Source organism: Staurois parvus, unplaced genomic scaffold, assembly GCF_062004578.1.
Source record: "Staurois parvus isolate SC_StPar_1 unplaced genomic scaffold, SC_StPar_1.0 ptg000038l, whole genome shotgun sequence".
Taxonomy (NCBI): Eukaryota; Metazoa; Chordata; class Amphibia; order Anura; family Ranidae; genus Staurois; species Staurois parvus.
Window position 1 is genome coordinate 1,067,042 of NW_028317834.1, and position 12,825 is coordinate 1,079,866.

General features: G+C 47.9%; 1 long non-coding RNA gene and 1 pseudogene across 1 annotated transcript in view; both read left to right on the forward strand.

The window, feature by feature from the left end:
- The window catches only part of LOC149470567 (uncharacterized), a 389,981-nt gene that overhangs the window by 72,647 nt on the left and 304,509 nt on the right, over positions 1-12,825 (forward strand). The window lies entirely within an intron of this gene.
- LOC149470568 (uncharacterized) overlaps positions 1-12,825 on the forward strand; it is a 198,382-nt pseudogene that overhangs the window by 44,241 nt on the left and 141,316 nt on the right.

Sequence of the window (12,825 nt, forward strand, 5' to 3'; positions counted from 1 at the left end):
GAGTTACTTTGTTGGTCGTTTTATAACTCTGCCTCCCTCTCTACCATCATACCACATCATCTGTACATCCAAGATGGCGACCGGAGCACCCGCACAGCCCTGACCTCTGGTCGCTTACATCGCCACCCACCTCCACCCGCTCCTCCACCGGCACCAGCCGCCACCAGCGACCCCCCCCTCCCCCCCAGCTGCCCCCCGACCCTCCGCGCTCCTGGAGGGGGAGGGAGCCCCCACCTGCCGCAGTCCGGAGCTCAGCCGCAACCCAGAGATCAGCCGGAGCTCGGTCTCAGCGTCTGGCCAGGCGGGGTGGGGCCTCCCGCGTGGCCTACTACATGGCATGGGCCACCAGGCCAGCGGGTGGACGGCGGCCACCGGGATGCCCCCGACCCTCCGTGCTCCTGAAGGGGGGAGCGGTGCCGCTGTAGCCTCCTCTGCGCTGCCTGGTGCCAAGCCACTACAGCGCCAGGTGGGGCGGGGCCTCCAGCGCAGCCTAGGACACCACAAGCCGCCGGGCTGTGGCCTGCACTAACCTCCACTGCCCACACACCAGAAGGGAGGAGGCCACCATCAGGCCCCACAAGCCTCCCTGGACCTCACACCAGAAGGGAGGAGGTCATCATCATGCCCCACATACAGTCCTCCACCCACTCTGACGGGAACACCCTGGACCTTGTTTTCTCCCATCTCTGCACCCCCCACAACCTCACAAACACCCATTTTCCTCTCTCTGACCACAACCTCATTACCTTCTCCGTCTCCTCGTCCTCATTCACTTACCCCTCCAAACGTCAAACCATCACCAACCGAAACCTCCGCAACCTGAACCCTGCCCCTCTCCACTCTGCAGCTGACCGACTTTATGACAGTATCCTTCCACTGTCCTGCCCTGACCTGGCCACTACTGCTTATAACAACTCGCTGTCCGCCGCCCTTGACTCCTTAGCACCCCTAACCACACATAGCATCAGACCCCAAGCGCTTCAACCTTGGCAGAATGACCATAACAAAAATCTTAAATGACGCAGTTGTGCGCTGGAGCGATTATGGAGCAAAACCAGATCCCCCCCCCCCCCAAGCATTCACCCTTTACAAATCTGCCTTCCTCACCTACACCTACTTTGTTGCCCTCATCAACACCCTCTCCTCCAGTCCTCGCCGGCTCTTCTCCACTTTTAACTCCCTACTCTCTCCCCCCCCCCCCCCACCTCCACCCAGTACCTCACTCACCGCCCACGAGATTGCTAACCACTTCCAAAACAAGATCAACGCAATCTGCAGGGACATCGCCAAAGCTCAAACTTCCTCCCCACCTAGCCTCCCTCCCATGATAACCCCCTCAACACTCCCCTCCTTTGACCTCACAACTGCCCAGACTCCCACCACACCTAACATCCTGCACACTAATACCCCCCCAGCACTCCACTCCTTCGACCTTACTTCCACTGAAGAGGTCACTAAGGTCTTCTCCGAAGCCCGCCTCATCACCTGCCCCCTTAACCCTGTCCCCACACAACTCCTACGGTCACCCTCCTCCTCAATCCTACGCTCCCTCATCCACATCTTCAATCTCTCCCTCTCTACTGGCACATTCCCCTCCCCCCTAAAGCACGTGCACATCACCCCCATACTCAAAAACCCTCCCTGGACCCCACTGACTTGAACAACCTTAGACCCATCTCCCTGCTGCCATTTACATCCAAACTCCTCGAGCGCTTAGTCTACAATCGCCTAAGCTCCTGCTACAATGACAACAACCTCCTTGATCCCCTACAGTCTGGCTTCTGTCCCCTACACTCCACCGAAACCGCCCTACTCAAAATCACCAATGACCTGCTAACTGCCAAAGCTAATGGCCACTTCTCAGTCCTCCTCGACCTCTCCGCAGCCTTCGACACAGTTGACCACCCCCTCCTCCTTAAAAAACTACACTCCCTTGGCATCATAGACTCCGCTCTCTCCTGGCTCTCTTCCTATCTATCCCAGCGCTCCTTCAGCGTTACCTATAATGCTACCACCTCCCCCTCTCTGTTGGGATCCCCCAAGGCTCTGTTCTCGGGCCCCTTCTTTTCTCCATCTACACCTCCTCCCTTGGCCAACTGATACACTCCCACGGCTTCAAATACCACCTCTACGCTGATGACATGCAAATTTACCTCTCTACCCCTCGCCTCGCTCCTTCAGTCTCCGCCCAAATCACCTGCCTACTGAACGACATATCAGACTGGATGTACCTTAGCACCTTCCAGGTCCTCCCTAACCCACCCTCTCTTTCCTGCACTGTATCCGACTCTTCTCACCCACCCCCCTAAGGATCGCAGTGATCTACAGATCTCCTGGGTCCATACCCCACTTCCTGGACAACTTCGCCGCCTGGCTCCCCTTCTTCCTCTCCTCTGAGCTACCGACCATTATCCTCGGGGACTTCAATATCCCCATCAACGACAACAACCCGGCTACTTCCCAATTCCTCCACCTAACCTCCTCCTTCGCGCTCACACAGCACACTCAATCCTCCACCCACTTCGGAGGGAACACCCTGGACCTCGTCTTCTCCCACCTCTGTACCCTCAACCAGTTCTCTAACATCCCCTTCCCTCTCCTACCACCACCTCATCACGTTCTCCATCTCCCCTTCCCCCAACTCCCCCCCCAAAAAACGCCAAACCATCACCAGCCGCAACCTCCGCAACCTGAACCCGGCCCCCCTCCACTCTGCCGCCGACTGCCTACACGACAGCATCCTCTCACTGTCATGTCCTGACATAGCCACCACCTTGTACAATGACTCACTGTCAGCTGCCCTAGACTCTCTGGCACCCCTTACCACACGCATCATCAAACTTAGACCGCTTCAACCCTGGCAGACCGACAGCACTAAACGTCTCAAACGTCGCAGTCACGCACTGGAGAGACTGTGGCACAAAACCAGGTCCCCTCATACATTCTCCCTCTACAAATCTGCATTTCTCATCTGCACCTCCTCCCTCCACGCCGCCAAGCAGGCCTACTTTGTTAACCTAATCAACACCCTCTACTCCTGCCCCCGCCGACTCTTCTCCACCTTCAACTCCCTGCTCTCTCCCCCCCCCCTCCTCCACTCAGTACCTCTCTCACTGCCCACGAGATTGCCACCCATTTCCACAAGATTGACGCTATCCGTAAGGACATCGTCAACTTGCAATCTACCTCCCCACCTAGCCTCCTCACCCCCGTCACCCCTTCATCTCCCCCCTCCTCTGCCCTCACAACCGCACTGCCCCCCACCTCTCCCAAGGCCCCACCCACCATAACCCCCCCTGCACTGCACTCCCTCAGCCCTGTAACTACTGAGGAAGTTGCCAAAGTCCTCTCAGAAGCCCGCCTCACTACCTGCCCCCTGGACCCTATCCCCTCTCAACTCCTCCGGTCACCCCCCGCCTCCCTCATCCGCTCCCTCACCCACATCTTCAATCTCTCCCTCTCTACTGGCGCATTCCCTTCCTCCCTAAAGCACGCGCATATCACCCCCATCCTCAAAAAGCCCTTCCTGGATCCCGCGGACCCCAACAACCTCAGACCCATCTCCCTGCTGCCACTCACCTCCAAGCTCCTTGAGCGCATAGTCTACGATCGCCTAAGCTCCCACCTTACAGACAATAACCTCCTTGACCCACTACAGTCCGGCTTCCGTCCCCTACACTCCACTGAAACTGCCCTCCTCAAAATGAATAACGACCTACTAAACACCAAAGACAAGGGCGACTACTCTGTCCTCCTTCTCCTGGACCTCTCTGCGGCCTTCGACACAGTCGACCACCCCCTCCTCCTTAATAAACTACTCTCCCTTGGCATCAGAGATACTGCTCTCTCTTGGTTCTCATCCTACCTATCCCGACGCTCCTTCAGTGTCACCTACAATGGTGCCACCTCCCCCTCCCTCCCCCTCTCTGTTGGGCTCCCCCAAGGCTCTGTCCTTGGACCCCTTCTCTTCTCCATCTACACCTCCTCACGACCAACAACGCCACCATCAGCCCCACCCCGCAAGCCAAAGTCCTGGGTGTCACTCTAGACTACAGTCTATCCTTCCAGCCCCATGTCCAATCGCTGGCAAATTCATGCAGACTCCACCTCCGCAACATCTCCAAAATACATTCGTTCCTAACCCCAGATACTACTAAACAACTCATTCACTCCCTTATTATCCCACGTCTGAACTACTGCAACTTCCTCATCACAGACTATCCCCACTTCAGTCTATCCTGAACTCAGCAGCCAGACTCATCCACCTTACCAACCGCTCCGTATCCGCCACCCCCCTCTGTCATTCCCTCCACTGGCTTCCGATTGCCCAACGTATTAAATTCAAAATACTAACACTGACGTACAAAACTATTCATAATACTGCCCCAAACTACCTCACTGACCTGATACCCAAATACCACCCAACCCGTACTCTTCGCTCCTCACAAGACCTCCTACTCTCCATTTCCCTGATCTCCTCCTCCCATGCCCGACTCCAGGACTTCTCCAGGTCTTCCCCCATCCTCTGGAACTCACTACCCCAATCCATCAGACTGTCATCTACCCTCCTCACCTTTAGGCACACCCTGAAAACCCATCTCTTCAGGGAAACTTACCCCTCCCTCACCTAACATGTGATCTCCTCCACTCCTCCTACCACTCCATCCCCCACAGCCATTTCCTCCTGTACCACTATCCCCCTCCCTCCTAGATTGTAAGCTCCAAAAGAGCAGGGCCCTCGAACCCCTCGTGTATTGTCTCATGTACTGTCCCCCACTATAATGTACAGCGCTGAGCAAACTTTTTTGGTGCTATATAAATACTGAATAATAATAATATCTATATTGCTCATGTACTTGATTTTTTCTCCTTTTTTTTTTCTTTTTTTTCTCTTTTTTTTCCCTTTAGTCTACATAATTCCACCTTTGAAATGAATACTGCAGTTGTGCCTTGTTTCTGCTGTATATTCTATTTGAAGCTGGAATGCCATTTTGAAGCACAATGCTGTTAGCTAAACCTTCTACCAATAGATGGACAACAAAATAACAAACGGATCACCCTTTCATCCAGCTGTGGTCTAATGCTGTTTAATGCCCATGATACCCAGCCAAGCATAGCCTCTTTGAACAATGCATACACTTACCAACTGCTTATATCTGCAGGCTGACATCTTATTCCCAATAGTCTATCCTTGGCCTGACTCCTCTATACAACAGATGTTTAATATCTTGTTTTTTGGCCTATGTGGCTTCTGAAGATGTTCACTGCTCCCCCACATTTTCCTTGGTAGCCCTGAGTTGGGCCTGCCCAGGACTGTTTTTTTCCCGTCCATTTATATCCCAGGGACATAGACAGATGGACAACCTACCTGTTTTCACATCATGGCCATTTGGCCTCCTGAGCTGTTTTGTCAGACATTTCTCTCCCTTTACTAACCTTGCTTCCCCCACTTCTCTCCTCCTTTCTTTCTCTTATTCCTTTCCCTGGGGTGATGATGTCGCCATGATGCGACACCTACAATCAGCTTTGCATCTGTCCTTTATCATGGCTCCAATAAATATACTTACCCTGAATGTTCGGGGAATAAAAAAGTTAAGGCCTTCAAATCCTTTGCCCATGCCAAAGCACATGTGGTGTGCCTGCAGGAGACTCGTTTTACTGCCAGCCATATGCAGAAATATCTCAGATCTTCCTACCCACAGGTTTATATGGCTTCTGCCGCAACTAAACACACAGGTGTACTCAAAGCTTTCCACTGCTCTACTCCCTTTACACCCAAGGCAGGGATCTGGGACCCAGAGGGCCGTTATATTTTCTAATGGGTCACCTTGACTCAGAGGTCACTATAGCTTCATACTATGCCCCAATTGCAGTCCTAACTCCTATTTGCTACAAGTAATAGATTCCCATAAATTAGGTACACTTTTACTATGTGGCAATTCCAGTCAGCTAGTTTATCCCTTTTTAGACAAATCCCTCATAACCTCTTATCCATCCACATCCTCCTTCCAGCAACAACTCCAACAACGCTCTCTCATAGACACATGGCAAGAAGATAACCCAGCTAGAAGACACTATACATACTACTCATATCCACATAAAACTTTCTCCCACATTGACCATATATTTCTGATTAGAGGTATGTCCCCAGCCCTCCTATCCTGAACCATCATACCTTACCCCTGGACTGGTCACAAAGCTGTCCTCTTCACCCTCTCCTCCTTAGTACCCCAACAAACTAGCACTACATGGAGTCTAAATGGCCCACCCATCCCACAGACTGGACATTGAACTAGCCATCAAAGAATACCTGACACATAACACAACTGATGACATCTCTCTCCTGACCTTTTGGGAAGTCAGTCCATAAGTCTGTAATTAGAGGAACCTGTATCAGCCAAGCCTCACATCTCAAGAAAGGACAGCGAGCAATCCATCACCGCTTAGAAACCTCATTTCATCAGGCCAACAAAGCCTTCCAATCAGACCCCTCACCTTCTCATAGATTGTCCTGGACAAGACCAGGCTAGAAATATGTTTTCTTGACAGAATCAGATGATAAAGTTCTACGCCAAACCAGGCATTAACATTATATGAACGCAAACAAACCTGACACTTTTCTAGCCCTGGGACTGTGAACCTCAGACCACACACACAGACTTGTCCATTTAAAGATTACAAAAACTTCACACACCAGCCATCCTAATAAAATATTACAGGTCTTCCACAAACATCTAGCAGAATTATACTCTGAGACCGGCTCCTATGATGAATCGCAGGCCACTGAACTTTTCTCAAGCCTATCTCTACCAACACTCTCAGCTTCTCAATGTTCTTCCCTGGAAACACCTATTACAGAACTTGAGGTCCCGAACTCCATCAAGTCCCTAAAGTCTAATAATCGGCCTGGCCCAGACAGCTTACAGCCCTATATTCCAAAATATTTACTAACCTCCTTCCACCTTTATTGGTTAATGTATTTAATGCCTTACTCAAAGGTTATTCTTTCTGCTCAGACTCCCTAACAGCAGTCATTTCTATGCTACCTGAACCCCAATCAGATCACACCACATGGCTTCATTACACACCAATCTCCCTTCTTAACTTGGATGTTAAAATCCTAGAAAAATCCTATCTGCATGGCTGAACTCTATCATAGGCACCTTGATACACAAGGATCAGATGGGTTTTAACCCCCCTCTGCCAAACCGAGACCACAGAGTGATTTTGCTAGAACATGCAGCTTGCATACGCCGCATACCCGGCTGTTTCCTTTCCTTAGACATAAAAAAGCCTTTGACTCCAATGGATATCACCCCTTTACACCTCCCCCAAGGGCTTACTTCAGGTACGTGGGTTACAAGTCAGACTTTTTTTCCATACAAAGGGGAATGAGGCAAGGCTGCCCCCCCCCTCCTTTTCTAGCGAATGAACCTTTAGCACAGCTGATAAGAACTAACGTAAAAATATTAAAGGATTAGAACTTGGTGGTCATCATCATAAGTTATGCTTTTTCGCTGATGACAATCTCCTCTTCATATCTTCTCCTTTTGATCTCAGCACCCAACCTTCTCCAATGCCTGGACCAATTTGCAGTGATTTTGGACCTGGTTGTGAATCCCAAAAAGTCTACAGCTCTTAATTTCTCTCTACCCTCCTTAACTGTGTCACAACTACAACGTCCTCCACCCTTCTCTTGGTCCAGTCAATATATTCCTGATTTAGGACCCAAGCTGATGGCAGACCTCAATATTCTATATTCTGCTAACTACCCTCCTATGTTAACACATCTTACCAATCTTATGACATCCTGGTCCAGACTACCCCTCTCATGGATGGGTTGTATCATGGTTGTAAAAAATGACATTTCTTTCCAAAATATTATATCTTTTTTGGGTCCTACCCATATATATACCTTCCTTTTTCCTCTGCATATTTGTGTCGCGCCACCACTTATGTATGGGGCACTATTAAACTGCATCTGCCCAGGTCCATCCGTACCTCACCGAAACTTAGAGTGGTCTGTGGCTTCCAAACTTTGCAAAATATTTCCAAGCTGCACATCTTGCTCAACTCCCTAAATATCACGCAGTAAATGTGACCCCCCCCCCTCCATGGGTCACTATAGAGTCAGTAGATTGTGACCCCTTATCAGTTGCCAATTTACTATGGCTACACTCCAGAGACCATCGCTCACTCTAAAACCCAATTACTCAACACTACCCATCTATCTGGGACAGTCTAAAGTTCTGATACACCTTACAGTCACCCCATAACCCACTCATGGCATACCTCCTCCATCCAGGCTTTTATCCGGCATGGATTCCTCCATCTTCTTTTCATGCTTGTCCTAGAGCTAGTCTAGTTCAAACTTACAATTTCACAGCACCAGACTCCTTTATACCCTTCCAAACCCAATGTGACTCCCACAAAATATCTAGACCTGAAAGTTTTAGATATCTTCAGATCAATCACTTTTGTTTCTCTCACACACCAACCCCCTCCCTCCCAGACATGACAAGGTTTGAACACATATGTAAATGTGACCCCCATGTCAGAGGTTTGATTTCCACCTTATATACACAGCTACCAGCTCCACCACCTTACACTTCATACCATATACATCCAAGTGGGAATGGGATTTAAATCTACATTTGGAAATTCTCCTCCCAAAATATAGTAGCCATGGAGACTAACCACAAAACTCGCATGCCCTGGTAAAAAAGAAAAAAGTCACACAGGCGGTGCAAACACCTAGCACATTATCCAAGCTTTATTTAAAAAAAATAAATAAAAAAGACAAAAAACATACTCACAGAATATGTACATGAAAAAGCCTAAAAAGCCACAATGATGGCCCAAACTGATGGCAGCGTCCGACTGGTGGTGCGGTCAGCCTGTTGATGCATTTCGGGGACGTGTCCCTTTCCTCAGAGCTGAAGCTGACAAGAGTTGATGCCCTAATATATATATGTGTGACCAGTGCTGCCTATAGCAAAGACCTCTCCCCTCAGGTACCTGGTCCCTGCCCAGATTACTGCATTCATTCCATCCTAATCCCTGACTTGTTTCCATGGCTGCTATGAAGCAGTTACCCACCTTCACATGTGGTGCCCATCATCAGTACCCATCATCAGTACCCATCATCAGTACCCATCATCAGTGCCAGCTCATCAGTGCTGCCTCATCCAATAAGATAAAATGAGCGCTGGATAAACACAGAAATGGAGCAGCTGGCATGAAAGGTAAGAACCTCAAAACCCTCTAATCAATAATAAAAGAAACACATGCAGCGCTAAAGGTATGAAAAAAATGTAAAATCCTAAATATCATGAATGAAATGTATCTAGATACAATGGATAATGTAAAAGTGACCAACTATGATCTCCATATCAATTATAGTGACATAAATAAATACACGCACTGAGGCGTATGGTGGAGTATAGATGTGATAAATGTCCCAAGTTGGCGTTTCAAAGTGCATACATGAAATATAAAAACGGTTAGTCTCTAATCCGTGTAATCAGTGCCGCCTATCAGTGCCCATCAGTGCTGCCTCATCAACGCACATCAGTGAAGGAGAAAAATTACCTGTTTGCAAAATTTTATAATTGAAACAAAGAACTTTTTTTTCAAATGTTTTGCTCTTTTTTTGTTTATAGCACTAAAAATAAAACAGCCAATGGGGAGTAAATACCACCAAAAGAAAGCTCTATTTGTGTGAAAAAAATGATAAAAATGTCATATGAGTACAATGTTGCATGACCGCGCAATTGTCATTTAAAGTGCGACAATGCTGAAAGCTGAAAATTGGCCTGGTAAGGAAGGGGGTATAAGTGCCTGGTAGGCAAGTGGTTAAGGACCCCACTGGCACCTTTTGGGGGGGGTAGCCGAAATTGACAGGTACCCGCTCCCACTTCTGCTGCAATCACCTAGGTGATCAGAAGCGGGAGTTGTCCTCCCCCCTCCCTCCCTCCCTCCCTGTAGTCTTCTGGGACAAATGAAAGATTCATTGTAGGACCAATCACAAAGCACAGAGATACTCGCACATGCTCAGTGGGCACCCGGATGTGAAGCCGCAAGCTGTCACAGCTTGGTGCCCACACTGAAGATGCCGGCACTGGAAACACAGGGCGGCCGGTGAAACGGGCTATGGGGAGGACACCACGAGATCGAGGGACAGGTAAGATCTGTCTTTTAAAAGTCGGCAGCTACTGTTTTTGCAGCTGATGACTTTTATTTTTCACTGGAACTCCACTTTAATGTATGAAGATATTATTTGTAGTGTACAAATTACAACCTGTACGTTACCTCTAAGGGTTGTACCCCTTCTGACTTACTGTTGGTGAGTCCTGCAATCACATTGTTATCAGCTCCTTGTAAAACTATTATCTCTTTCCAATAAAATCTATGAACAAGAGAAGATATGGACCCCACAATTCCTCTATATACTCCACAATTCTCCCATGTGGACACCTCGTAAGTGGTTCTCCAGTATAGACTCCCAGTTTGGGGAACTCATATAGAAGAAGCCGTCAGCTAGAATCAAACTCACTACTCTACAGTATGGTGAAGACCAAGGAGGCCTATCAATACCAAATGCTAGACTTTATTTTATAGCTGCCCAACTTCAGCATCTTACCAGGTGGGACTTAGTAGACACATTAGATCCCATCCATCGGTTTCTACTTCCATCAGATACAGATTTCACATCACTCTCACACTTGTTAATGGGCTTCAGATGGCACCAGTGGGAAAGGCATGATCTCTCATCTATTTATTCCAGTCTTTTGACTCTTACCGAAGACTTATAGAAAGAAATGGGAAACAGAGAAAATAAGAGTAAGTGGTGGGAGGTGATTGAGTTTCTGCAAAGAGGACAGAGAGATGAGAGGTATGGAGGTCACAGTCATTTCTTTTGCATAGATCTTTCAGGACTCCATCTCAATTGTTCAGCTAGGACAAGAGGGATTTCCCCTTATGACCCCAATTGTAGCGGTGTTGTCGGAGATTTGATACACGTTTTGGAGATGTCCAAAATTATTCAAAAAGTGGAACGAAATGACCAGTATTGTAATGTTGGTATTCAATATTCCTCGGGTGTGCCTCTTGGTGTCAATAGAGGAGGAATTATTTACACCTCCTCCTATTACAAGTCATAGAGTAATAGTGAGGCTGCTTGACCATAAAAAATATCCCGATCTTGGCTATCATCTCAAACTCCCAGCAGACAACAGTGAATTGAGCAGGTGATCTCCACATTAACGTGAAAAACTAACTTACCAACATTGTAATTCCCCCAGGAGATGTATGTCTGGCAGAACTGGCTGGATACTCCTTCTCACTCCTAGTTAGTTCTTCATAGGCTTTTAAAATCTTAGCTCTTTTAGCCCCATAGAAGGAGAACGGCCAGTTGTATCCTACTGAATGGTGACTACATTGAAGACCCATACTTGGGGTATGATCCTGTAGACACAGGCCTCATTGATTGGTGTCAGCTATCTATGTACAGTTGTTCAAAATAATAGCAGTCAGACATCACTAACCGGATCAATCACAGTTTTTGGTAGAAATTATATTTCTACATGGCAAATAATTTCCTATCAGGTGTAGTAGAGTAATAGAAATCCAACAGACCCAACAGTCATGACATGCATGCTGCTGATTCTGTGTCATTGAATCACTCATTGAAAGGGGCATGTTCAAAATAATAGCCGTGTGGAGTTCTATTAGTGAGGTCATTCATTCTTTGATAAACAGGTGGCAATGATTGCCCTTATTTAAGGAAGGAAGGCAGCAAATGTTGTACATGCTGGTTACAGTGCATTTCTCTCTGAAATTCTGAGGAAAATGGGTCGTTCCAGACATTGTTCAGAAGAACAGCGTACCTTGATTAAAAAGTTGATTGGAGAGGGGAAAACATATAAAGAAGTGCAGAAAATGATCGGCTGCTCCGCTAAAATGATCACAAATGCTTTAAAATGTCAACCAAAACCTGAAAGACGTGGAAGAAAGCAAAAAACTACCATTGGAATGGATAGAAGAATAGCCAAAATGGCGCGGACTCAGCCAACAATCAGCTCCAGGAAGATGAAAGAAGGTGTGACGTTCCCTGTGAGGACTGTTACAATTAGAAGACGCCGATGTGAAGCCAAGCTATCTGCAAGAAGTCCCCGTAAAGTCCCACTGTTGGAGAAAAGACGTGTGCTGAAGAGGTTACAATCTGCCAAAGAGCACATTGACTGGCCTAAAGAGAAATGGGGCAACATTTTGTGGACTGATGGAAGTAAGATTGTTCTTTTTGGGTCTAGTGGGCGGAGACAGTTTGTCAGATGACCCCCAAACACTGAATTCAAGCCACAGTACACTGTGAAGACAGTGAAGCATGGTGGTGCAAGCATCATGATATGGGGATGTTTCTCATACTACGGTGTTGGGCCTATTTATCGCATACCAGGGATCATGGATCAGTTTGAATCCATCAGAATACTTGAAGAGGTCATGCTGCCTTATGCTGAAGAGGAAATGCCCTTGAAATGGGTGTTCCCACAAGACAACGACCCCAAACACACCAGTAAACGTGCAACATCTTGGTTCAAGACCAACAAGATGGACGTTATGGAGTGGCCCGCCCAATCCCCGGATCTTCATCCAATAGAAAACTTGTGGGGTGACATCAAAAATGCAGTTTCTGAGGCAAAACCAAGAAATAGAGAAGAACTGTGGAATGTGGTCCAATCATCCTGGGCTGGAATACCTGATCACAGGGGCCAGAAGTTGGGTGACTCCATGCAACACAGATGTACAGCAGTTCTCAGAAACAGT